This window comes from Tenrec ecaudatus, chromosome 9 (assembly GCF_050624435.1).
Source record: "Tenrec ecaudatus isolate mTenEca1 chromosome 9, mTenEca1.hap1, whole genome shotgun sequence".
NCBI lineage: Eukaryota > Metazoa > Chordata > Mammalia > Afrosoricida > Tenrecidae > Tenrec > Tenrec ecaudatus.
Window position 1 is genome coordinate 157,584,077 of NC_134538.1, and position 12,175 is coordinate 157,596,251.

Genomic DNA, 12,175 nt, shown 5'->3' on the forward strand with positions numbered 1-12,175 from the left:
CACTAACAGGAGGGCAGGCGGTTTGAGTGCACTGAAATGCGCCCCGGCAGAGAGGCCTGGCAGCTGCTCCGGCATCACCAGGCACTGGCATCGCTGGGGGCACAGCTGTGTGTGGTGCGGCTGCCACGGGGCAGCTCCTCACCCAGCTGGCAATGGGTTTCCAGGAGGCGTGTGCTTACTGCCCAAGTGCTTGGTGACCACATCGGGCTGTATCCGTGTAGCCGAGTGCTACTGCGTGGGGTTCAGAAGCCTGTACCAGAGGCCTGGGCATGAGGGGGCTGAGGAGGGAGGTGGAATTGGGGCTGGAGTTGACTCTGGAGCATGCAGGATCAGGAGTTCACAGACCAGGCAGACTTCTTGGTCTCTGGAGTCTGTCTCTTCCTCCATCTTGAGGCCATTGTCCCACCCTCTCACCACCCCCTGGTCTCCCCTCTCCTCTGACCCCATCCCACCCAGCCCCGCTGGTCTCCTCACCCCAGCCCCCCCCCCCATCAGAGCTACTGGTCCCCGTCTTCCCTCCACACTCATCCCGATACTCCATGTCCGGCCCAGCCCTCTCTCCCCCTCCTCTTGGTGAGGAAGAACAGATGCCGGGGTCATCCCACAGACACTGAGCCCAGCTGCCCTGAAAGTCCAGCACGCACCTGCTAAGGGGCAAAGTGGAGTCTCTGCTCTGCGGACACCCCGTGATTGTCTGCAGCACCCAGACTGGAGCCCCGGGGAGTTGGGCGCTTCCCTTTTGCTCTCTGAACCCCTGGGCTGCTCCCTCTCCCATCATCACTGCATCCAGGGGAAGAGTGGCACGAATGTCCCCATCCCAGACTGCTTAGAGCCCCCCTCTGGCATCCTCTGTCTGAGGCCAGGGGTGCCTTAGTGTGCAGCACTAGGCCCGGCCGGGGAGCCCTCTGGAGCCTGGTCTAGGTGGCAGGGGCGCTAGCTCTGAGCACATGCATGCAGCAAGCAGCCTGGACCCATGCGTCTCAGGGACCCCTTCTTCACACTGGCTTTCCGACAGGTGTCAGGCTCACTGCCCACTTCCCCCGATAGAACGAGGGCCAGGCTCCGCAGCCCGCCCGCCCGGGGGCCCCAGCCAGCACCGCACAGAGGCCACTTCTCCGAGTGGTTATTTCCACCATCTATAAAATGTGATCATGCATCTCTGTTCTCCTCGTCCCCACGGCAGCTTATGGGGACAAATTACGGACGGCAGGCCTGCACAGCGGTGTGAACTCCTTGCAAGCAAGACGTTCCGAGACGTGGTGGCATGGCACGACCGCTGCTACTATGAGCGGTGCCAGAATTGGACAGCGGGGAGGAGGCTGATCTCACCAATAGATGGAGCTTTACAGTAGGCCTGCCACGGACGGGCTGGAGCAATCAACATGCAAAATTTTATTTCGGACGGGTCGTTATGTCTCATGTTTCGCCCGCAAAAAATATGGAGACTTGGCAGGGCGGGCAGCTGGGGGCCGGAGGGGAGGAGGGTGTTCTCTTACAGGGTGTGCAGCAGTGGGGACCAGCAGGAAGGGGTGTTTCTTGAAGGGTCAGAGCTGCGATGCGTGGCTGGGGCATGGTGTCTCTGACCGGGGCGAGCCTGCCAGGAGGCAGGGAGCAGTCACTTGGAGGTATACTTTCTACCATACTGGGGATTTTGAGCAGTCTCAAGAGGGCGGAGGGCGAGCTGACGGTGATGGTTCAGGGGTAGACCCCTCACCTTCCTGGGGAACACGCCTCATGCACAGCCCCCACCATCTGTCAGTGGAAGCTTCCAGACTAAGACCAGGATAAAAGGCCTGCGATCCGCCCCACAAGCACACTGCCATCGAGTGGGGCCTGACCCACAGTGACCCCATAGAGCAGAATGGAGCTGCCCCTGGGGGCTTCTGAGGCTGGCCTTGACAGGAGCAGAAAGCCTCGTCTTCCTCGACCACTACGCCATCCCCGATACCACGCTGTGGCCACCACGGTCAGGGTGTGCCTGGTGCAGGACCCGCAGCAGTTGGCTCTGCTGTCCCCAGGGACGGGTCTCCTGACAGTGGGCAGCAACACCAGCAAAGGGCCATCTCGCCGAGGGCATTCCTCTTTTCCACTGCCCTCTACCAAGTCCCAAGCATGACGTCCTTTCTCAGGGACTGGTCCTCCTGATGGCATGCTCATAGCACGTGAGACAGTCTCACTGTCCTTGCCTCTAAGGAGCTTTCTGTCTGTACTTCTTCCAGGACGATGTGTTTGCTCTTCTGGGGGTGGGGTAGGGTGGGAGGCTTCGGTAAATTGGTGGGAAAATGCCATGAAGAGAATCTATGTTCTCAGCAGCCCTTTGAAGCCCTCCTGCCTCTGATAACTGGAGCCATTTAAGCACCCCCCCCCCTCTCCCCAGCTCTTCTTAAAAGTCAATGATCAGGAGGCAAAAAATGTCAGCTTTATGTTCGGGCAAATGCCACCCCTCCCCCAAGGTTTCAGTAGACGGGAAAGGTGACACAAGGGCTTGTCCCAGTGAGCAAAGGACATCGCGGGAGTTGGTAAGGGACTTGCTGAAGATGCAGCCGCTATTAAGCGGGACACCTGGCAGCGGGACACCTGGTGGTGTCCTTCCAGCCCCACTGAATGTGCGCTCCGACAGGAAAGGTGCCCCAGCAGTCCTGTGACAGTGTGAAGTCCCCACACATCTGCCAGCAACCCACATTCCCAGTGCGGCACAACCGACTTCCACCGAGGGGGCATCCACCATCCATGGAAAATGGAGTCAAAAGATGATGACAGTTGAGATCACGGCACATGCACAATTGACACCAAACAAATCAAAACCTCACTGCCATCCTGCAAGTCGATCTGAGTCGCAGCGACCCTGCAGCACAGGGTAGATCTCCCCCTGGGGGTTCGAGAGATGGTGAATCTTGACGGGAGTAGACAGCCTCGTCTTTCTCCGTTGTAGTGGCGGGAGGTTTCGAACTGCTGATCTTTCAGTCAGCAGACCAATGTGCGACTGCTATGCTACAGGGGCTCCTGAGTTGAGCTGGAAATGCTTACCTTTCCCCTTGTAATCACAGCGCATAAGATCACCTGACATTTTGTCCTTACTCCTGATTTCTTTGGGTCTTAATACACTTGGAAACTGGCTCCATCAATTGTTACTATTCCATATGCCACGATTGTAGTCTTTGTTGATTATTTGCTGATTGCCAGTTGCTTTAAGATTCGGGTTTTAGGATCCAGAGCCAGGTGGCCACAGCTGCCCACAGAGCTCCTGGACAAAGAAGTACTTGGGGATTTTAGGGCGTGCAATGACTGTGGGGAAACCTGCAGTTGCCACGGGCTACGCTTTGGCTGCTAACCTCAGGCCACTTGGAGCACGCCAGTTGCTCCTGCAGCGATTTTCAGCCTCAGACACTCCAAGGGGCAGCTCCACCCTGCTCTATGGGGTTGCCGTGAGTCAAAACAGACTCAGTGGCAGAGAGCTTTTGAGTATCGAGGAGGAGGTCAAAGGCCATGAAACCCACCTGGCTGCTAGTACGATTTGCTGACTGCCCTCACAGGGCTGCCCAGATGCATGGTGCTGCTTCCAGGCTTGAGTTTTTTATGTTTCACCTGACCTTGGTGACAACCAGTGACACTGCACAGTCACTAAACTGGCTCAGAATCCTGTTCCCAAACCCCAAAGGCAGAGCCCTGGGTCCTGGCTCAGTGCCCCACCAGCGAGAGCTGACTGGCCGAGGTCGTCATCTCTCCAGGAGAGGAATGTCAGGCCTTTCTTCCACCTCTTTCCACTAGGAAAGCTCACACTTCACCCTTGTGGTGAGCCACGGGACACCCCGCCAAGGAGCTGCCGTGAAGTGAGCAGGGATAGCCGCTTCAGAAACGGTGCTGGCAGCCCTGGAGAGCAACACAGCCACGAGCTCCGTTGAGAACACACTGTGCAGCCATCCCTGAACTGGCGCATGACTTGCTGTGTGTAGCGGGGCCCTGATGGCACAGTGGCCACGAGCTGGGCTGCTAACCTTAAGGTCAGCGGTTCGAAACCATCAGCTGCTCCTCGGGCAAAAGACAGAGCTTTCTGCTCCTGAAAAGAATGAACCATTTTGGGAAACCCTCAGGGACAGTTCTGCTCTGCCCTATGGGGTCCCGAGGAGTGTGTACAGGCGTGCTGGTGGTGAGTGTGGTTTCTTGGTCTGTTGTGTGTGTCCACTAAACAGTAACAACAACAACAAGGAAAACATCTTAAAGTGGGTGGTGGAAGGTGTCTGAGGCTGGAGCTATTGCTACCAGAGATATTTGGGGCGATGGAAATGCTATCCAACAGGACTTAGGGGTAGGAGGTCTCCAAAACTCCAGCTCACTGTGCTTGAGTGGATTCAGGCTCACAGAGACCCTGCAGGGCAGGGAGAGCTGCTCCTGGGTGTTTCTGAGACGGTCACTCGTTACGGGGGTGGAAGCTTCATCTTCCAGCCTAATATTCGAACCGAGCCCACCACCACACCAGGGCTCCCACACAGGCCCGGGGACTCCCTACACCTCAGAGTCGTACATTCCCAGGAGAGTTTTATAGCACATAAATGATACCCCAATAAAACCGCTCACGGAAAAATAAAGAGAGAAAACACTGGCTCATTCCCAGGAAACCCTGTGGCCGTTGGTCTCATGTATAACACACACAGGCTCATTATACATGTGTGGCGGATTCACACACAATAGGCAGCAGCCACGTTCTAATTTGCATCCCCACACAGGCACGGGAAAGCTGGACAGTAAATAAGAAAGACCAAAGAAGGGATTGATGCTGAATCAGGAGCCTGGAGGAAAAAAAACCATGGCATGTGCCACAGACTGTGAGAGGAAGCAACGATCCGTCTGGGGAGAAATGAGGGGCCATGATGCTCCTCGGACGTGAGGGTGGAGAGACCTCACCCACGACGGGCACGTTGTCGGGAGGGACCTGTCCCCCAAGAAGGGCAGCGGAGAAGAGGACGGTCCAGGACACGGTGGATGGACATAGGGGCTGCAGCCAGGACTCCATCATTAGCAATTAGTGAGGATGGCGCAGGACCCCACGGCGCTTCCTTCCGCTGTGCCTGGGGTCGCGGTGCGCCACCCCCATCACACCCAATGTCCGACTTCACTGGGGGTCACCGTCCTGCGCGTGAAGACAGCATGTGTTGGCACGGGACCCACACCAGTTAAACCAACTCAGATGGCCCTAATATCAACCAGGTCACGTGCACTGCTTGTGACACACAGGTGATGGGGCCGTTGGTGAGACAGCGCTCACCTGCAGCAGCGACAGGCCGCTGAACACGTACTCAGAAACGCACCGGGCAAATCTGGTCTGCCTGGGCTTTTGCTCACTCATGTTTTTGTGATCGAAAGCTACACATCTTCATCATTATTTATTTATCTCTCCAATTTCCCCAAACGGCCCCAGGGTGATGTGAAGGCTGCCCGTTCACCCCGGCGCTCCCTGCAGTGTCTCCTGGAGACAAAGCCCGCCGTGCACCGCACGTGCTTAGGGAAAGGGGCCACTCCACAAAATGCAATTATTTATGCGGCCGGCTTTTGTCTCCTCTGCCTTTCAAATGTCAGGGTATTTTGAACATAATTAAATAACCATGAAAGCAGTCAGAATGGCAGGCTCGCCCCAGCCCAAGTCTCCTCCTTCAGTGAGTCGCAGAGGGAACGGACGGACGGACTGAGGGGCCAATCCATTTCCTTATCAAGAAAACAATGCAGCAGGGGCTTGGCCCTGAAAGTCCCTGCGTCTGCCTGGTCCCTGGGCTAACAACGGCATTCCAGAAATTGAGGGTGTAACACTGATGGGAGGCAGAGGCTCTCTGGAGCCTCACAGAGCTACCCGCTTCCACCTGGGAGACAGCACCCCACCCCTGGGGCCACACTGCAGCAGGAACAAGAGGAGGGGGCGCTGACTGATCTGTTCTGATGTACTGTTGTCAGGTGCCGCCCAGTCGGTTCTGACCGGTGTGCAACAGAACGAAACCCGGCCGGGCCTGCGCCCCCCTCACAACTGTTCTTACTTGAGCCCACCCACACAGCCACTGTGTTCGTCTGTCTTGTCCAGGGCTGTCCTCTTTCCCCCTGCCCCTCCACTTCTCCAAGGACCAGTCTCTCCTGAGAACATGACCAAAGTTCCCGAGGCACAATCTCGCCGCCCTTGCTTCTGGGGAGCCTTCCGGCTGCCCTTTTCCCAGGACAGACAGGTTGGCTCTTTTGGCTGAGCCCGGTGCTTTCATGATTCTCCACCACCATAATTTGAATCATGGTGACTGATCTGGGGTGGGGGGCGGATACAACTCAGGCTGGGGAAGGGCACTGTTTCGTGACTGTCGGTAACTGGCCAGGGCCAGCTGCCACGGCGGCACGGCCCCTGGCTTACGGTGCCCCCCTGCATGTCAGTACAGAATCGTATTCCCAGGGGTCTCCAGGGCTGGGCCCCAGAGGCAGACAGCCAGGCCTTTCTTCAGAGGCACCTGTGGGTGGGTTGAGCCTCCCACCTTCAAGCCAGCAGCCAGGGGTGGTAGCCATTTGTGCCACCACGCCCTCCTCACGTAACCAGCTCCCGCCCACAGCTCTGCCGTCGACAGAGAGGAAGGAGGTCTGGGCAGAGGTCTCCACTGAGCCAGCCTGGGAAGACTCACTGAGGGAGGCACGAGGAAGTGGACTGCGGCAGCGAGAGCGGCCCGCTGCAGCTGCGGTCGTGTCGTCGGAACTGTGGGGATGAGGACAGGCAAATGGGGAGGGGACGGGCGACACGCGGAGGCGGGGTGGGAGGGAGGATTCGTTCTCTTCTCTGCATGATCACATGGCCCCAGCAAGGAAAAAACAAACAAACACGAAATTCCACCAACAAAGTAAAATGCACCAAGGCCTAGAATAATCAAATAGAGGGTATCTCACCCCAAATTTCAATAACTCGAAGCTAAAGCAATTACAGCGGAAAGAAGCCAGGCTCCATGAATGTGCCAGTCTTGCTCGGCGGGGGGGTGGATCAGATATAAAGAACTGTTGATCACAGCCACGCAGCAGTGAGGTCACGGTGGGGTCATGCCCAGGTCTGGGCTTGGCTGGCATAATCACACTGTCTCCATGCCTGGCAGGACCCCTCCCTTCGCAACAACGGAAAAAGCCCACACCCACAGCCATCGGGTTCGGGAGCGCTGCCTCACAGGCTCTCCCATGGCAGTCCTCTCCGTGGAAGCAGACTGCCTCGTGTTCTCCTGCGGAGCGGCTGGTGGCTTCGAACCTCTCAGCTTTCAGTTAGCAGCCTATCACTCAACCATTGGACCGCCAGAGCTCCCCAGGAGCAGGCTACATTTATTTCCACCAGAAGAACCGAGAGATGCGGCTTGAGTTACTCTCAGAAGGTGTGCTGATATTTGGGCTGGGAAGACCGATGAAAGTGAGAGGGTGAAAGTGGGTGGGTCTGCAGGGCGGCCCTGGAAAGGTCAGGCTCCTCTGTGCGCTAGCAGATGCCTCACCACTCAGTGGGGGATGGGGGGTGGGGTGGGGATACATGGGACATGGACATACACACGACCCAGAGTGCGTGCCGGGGGTGCACCCAGCTCTGAGCCCCCAATTGGGATTCTAGATGTCCCTGCCTGGCTGGCCACGGGAGGGTGGAGGGTGGTGTTATTAGGTTCCTGTCAGGGTATTTTTAACCCAAACAAACAAAAATAGACTCCCATCCTTCAAGCCCATCCTGACTCATCACGATCCTACAGGACAGGGCAAAACTGGCCCCGTGGGTTCCCGAGATTGTCACTTTAAGTGGAAAGCCTCATCTTTCTCCCGGAAAGCAGGTGGTGGGTTTGAACTGCTGACCTTGTGGATAGCAGCTCAATGCCTGCATGCATTCTGATGAGAAAAAAAAAGAAATAACACTCTCACAATCCACAAATGGGAACAATGAGCCGGCAGAGCACTTTGCTATGAAAGAATGGAAAGCTATTTTTTAAGGGCAGTTGACAATAATTGGGTGATTGAAAATTCCAGCAGCTGGAATCCGGGGAGTGGAAACTGGCGCGCCAAAGGGAGGACGGAGCTGGTCGAGGCAGAGGGGAGAACAGGGAGCAGGCACGGCAGCTATCCCACAGACAGGGCGCAGAAATCACCACCAAGAGCCTGTTTACAGCCATCTCTCCAAGGTGGCACTGCCCTGGCCTCCACCTGTCAACGCCCCTGGACGGAGAGCAGCAGCCAATGGAGATCGGTTTTCATGACCTTCATGCCAAACGGGTTTGGTGCCTTGCGAGAACGTCCAGTTGAGAGTCATGTTTTCATGAGGTGCCTTCATTCAGCTTGATGCTCCCCCTCATTCACAATATGATTTTTTTGTTTTTTGATGCCTGATACCTGATCCAATTGTCACCTTTTGACCGCACCGGCTGGTGTGCTTCTTCCATGTGGGCGTTGTTGCTTCTCAGCTAGATGGTTGCTTGTTTATCTTCAAGCCTTTAAGACCCCAGACGCTATCTCTTTTGATAGTCGGGCACCATCAGCTTTTTTCACCACATTTGCTTATGCACCCACTTTGTCTTCAGCAATCATGTTGGGAAGGAAGGTGAGCATCATGGAATGCCAGTTTAATGAACGTGTTCTTGCACTGAGGGAGTACTTGAGTGGAGGCCCAATGTCCACCTGCTACCTTAACACTAGACCAATAAATATATGCACATAGATCTATTTCCGCATTGTCACATATAAATCTATTTACATACGTACATGCCTATATTTCGACTTCTATAAATGCCCTTTGCCTCCTGTCTCACTATCATGCACAGCCTTCATTTGAGTTTCAGTAATTCCTCTCTGTTAGGTTGCCCTTGATCAAGCCCTACCAGGCCTCTTACACCATCCTTGCCATCAATTGTTGGATCACTTGTTCCCTTGTCCGTAGGTTTGTTAACACCCACTTCCTTTCCCCCGACCCCTCCCTCTCCCATGTCCCCCTTCCCGCCCCTCAACCATTGTTTTCTCCTCCAGATTGTTTATCCAGCTTATTTTATCTAGATAGACCTGTACAGATAATAATATGCACAAACATAAGACAGAGCAAAACAAAGCAACAAAACAACAACAACAACAACAAACCAATGACAAAAAAAGAGAAAAAAGCCTGTAAATAGTTCAAGGACTGTTTGTTGACCTTTAGGAGTGTTTTCTGGTCTGAAAGGGTGCCAAGCCCTGGCCCCAAAGTCTATTTTTGGTATTCCCTCGGGACTTCGTTGCTCTGTTCCCCTTGCTGTGCTGTTGCACGCCCTTAGTGTTTTGCCTCTGTGTGGTGGGGTCAGATCAGATGCAATTTCCACACTGTGTCTCCAGTGTTGTCCCCTGTAGGGCTAGGGGTCAGTGAGGGATGTCGTGTCTCACAGTGGGGCTGGCCATATGGTCCTCTTTGTGCATTGTCTGCTCTGAGCCGAAATATCGTCCTCAGGCTCTTACAAATCTTATGACAATCCATCACTCAATTGTATGAAGCACACTTGTGCATATGTTGCCATCAACATTTCCAGAACATTTTCTTTCTACCTGAGCCCTTGGTATCAGCTACTCTTTCCACCCTGGTGAATCCTTGATCAATTACATATTGTTGTTGGTTTGTGCCTTACACTGCCCGTGGTCTCCCTTCACCCACTCTAGGCTGTACTCTCAATGGGAGTGGACCCTCGGGTCTTTTCTGTGGAGCTACCGGTGGGTTCAAACCACACACCTTTCAGGTGAGAGCTGAGAATACAAACCCATAGCTCATGGTCGTGGAAGCAATTCTGATGTACGGTGACCCTGCAGGACAGAGCAGAAGTGCCCCCACAGAGTTTCCAAGGCAGTCAATCTTTCCAGAAGCAAACTGCTATATCTTTCTCCCATACAGCCTCTAGTAGGCTCAAACAGAGCACTGTAACTGCTGGGACACCACCAGACCAACCCAAAGCAAAGTCACTGCCATCAAGTTGATGCTGACTCAGGGAAACCCTGTAAGACAGGGCTCCTGTTGGGTGTCCAAGGCGGTAACCCTTCACAGGAGTAGACAGCCTGGGTTCTCTCCACCGAGTGGATGTGCGATTTGAACTGCCGACCTTGTGGTTAGCAGCCCAATGCCTAACCAGTACACCACCAGGCATCCGAAAGGATTGAAAGTAAAATGCTCCATTTATGCAAGTTGACATGAAGTTGTAATCGCGCTCTGTCTGACATGGAAGGCGGAGGTGGGTGGGTGGGGTCAGGCTCATGAGAAATGTAGCAACTAACTCTTAAAACCCAAACCAGATTCGTTGCCTCCTGGTTGGTTCCGACTCATACTGACCCTCGGGGACGGTGGGTTTCCGAGACTGTAACCCTTTGTGGGAGTAGAGAGCGAGTCTCCTTTCACTTCCTCGGAGTGGCTGGTGGTTACGAACTGCTGAACTTGCACTTAGCAGTATGATGCATAACGTGCTCCACCACCAGGGCTCCAACCATGAAGCCCCATCAAGTGGTCGACTCACATCCTGACTTGAGGACATGGAAAACCTCAAAAAAAAACACCCCAATAATACTGAAACGTCGCATGTCTGCTCGTTCTGGTCAATCATCCAGATCCCTGAACTGGAGCTGCACTGACAGCCAGTGTGGGGAACCCCTGCCCCAGAGCCAGTTCCGTGGAGACAGAATGCACGTGTATTCTGCCCTCAGCCCTGATGCGAGTTCATCTTTTATTCAGTAAGCTCCTCACAGCAACGACTGTGAGATGGAACAAAGCCCACGAGGCAAGGTTTACCACCTGCAACAATTAAAACAAATATTTTTATAGCAACCACTCTGAGGCGGGCAGCTAAGTCCCTGGGGCTGCCCAGTGGTGAGTGGCGGCAGGAATGTGTTTCAGGAGAGAGAGCGAAGATGAAGGAACCTGGCAAAGAGGATGCAGGACGCAGCCTCTGCCTCCTATTAGAAAAGGCCGGGATGCCAGGGCCTCGGACGGCAGGGTGTTTGGTCTGGTTTTGAGGGCGCTCCAGGGAACCCTGGTGGCACTGTTGTGAAGAGAGTGGCTGCTAACCCAAAGGCTGGCAGTTCGAACCCACCAGGAGGTGGGAGAAAGACGCGGCCCTGTGCCTCTGAAAAGATAGCAGCCAGTCAGCGGGAGGCGGCTGGAGGGTTCTGGGCTACCGCGATCCAGGGTGAGGGGACAGGCTGGTCCTTAAGCCTTCAACCCTGCCCACGGTGCTACACGTGGACGGAGGAGGCACAGACCCACTGGGATGAGAACCTCCACGCAGGGAGGAGATGGAGTGCTGACCCCAGGCTGACACCCGGCTGGGCACAAACTGGCGCTTTCCACCACAGGGAGCGAAGCCAAGCCAGGGGTCGCAGCAATCAATTGGGCCTCCGTGTTCAAAGTCGATCCCCAGAGCTCATCAATGACCTCGTAAAGTCCCTGCTCTCTCAATCGAGGCCATGCGTGCACATTTCTGAACCCAGCGGGACGGGTGTTTTCAAGACGCGTGCATCGTCCACCCTGCTGGGGGCTCAGGGTCAGGCTGGGGACGGCTGCCACACGGAGCTGGGCTGAAGTCCAGCTGCCTTCCACCCCTCTCCTCGGTCCCCTGCCTGCCTGCGCCTCTGCCCCCAAAGCCACTCACAGGGCCCTGGAGGAGTGCTCACACCCCTGCGTGGTTCCATGCAGGCTGCTCCCGTGGCACCGACGGTGAGCGCTTTCCTATTGGCCGGAGGGTCCAGGGTTTGAACCCACCCAGAAGTGCCACAGGAGAGGTCTGGCATTCTGCTTGTGGAGGGCTGCGGCCTGGAGAGCCCCACGGGGTTCTGGGAGGGGCTCTGAGGGGCCCTAGGCAGGGAGACAGGCACAGCTTTTGAATCAGGCAACTGTTAATCACAAGGCTGTCGGTTCAAGCCCACCAGCCTCTCCTCAGGAGAAGGATGAAGTTACCCAAACCCACGTCCGCGGCAGTGGTGGGTTTGGGGCATTATATTAGGAGCACCGCACACCTTGAGCTGCTAACCGCAAGGTCAGCAGTTCAAAAACCAACAGCAGCTCCAGGGGAGAAAGATGAGGCTTTCTACTCCCGAGAAGAGTCCCACTCTCAGAAAACCTCAGGGCTCTGCCCTGAGGGTCACTCTGAGTTGCAATTGGCAATGGGTTTGGATTTTGTTGTTGTCTGTTTTTTCAGCTGTAAAC

The 12,175-nt window shown here is 55.3% G+C and overlaps 1 protein-coding gene across 3 annotated transcripts in view; it reads right to left on the bottom strand.

Annotated features, from left to right (window-relative positions):
* The window catches only part of HIPK2 (homeodomain interacting protein kinase 2), a 118,010-nt gene that overhangs the window by 43,383 nt on the left and 62,452 nt on the right, over positions 1–12,175 (bottom strand). The gene's annotated exons all lie outside the window — the stretch shown is intronic.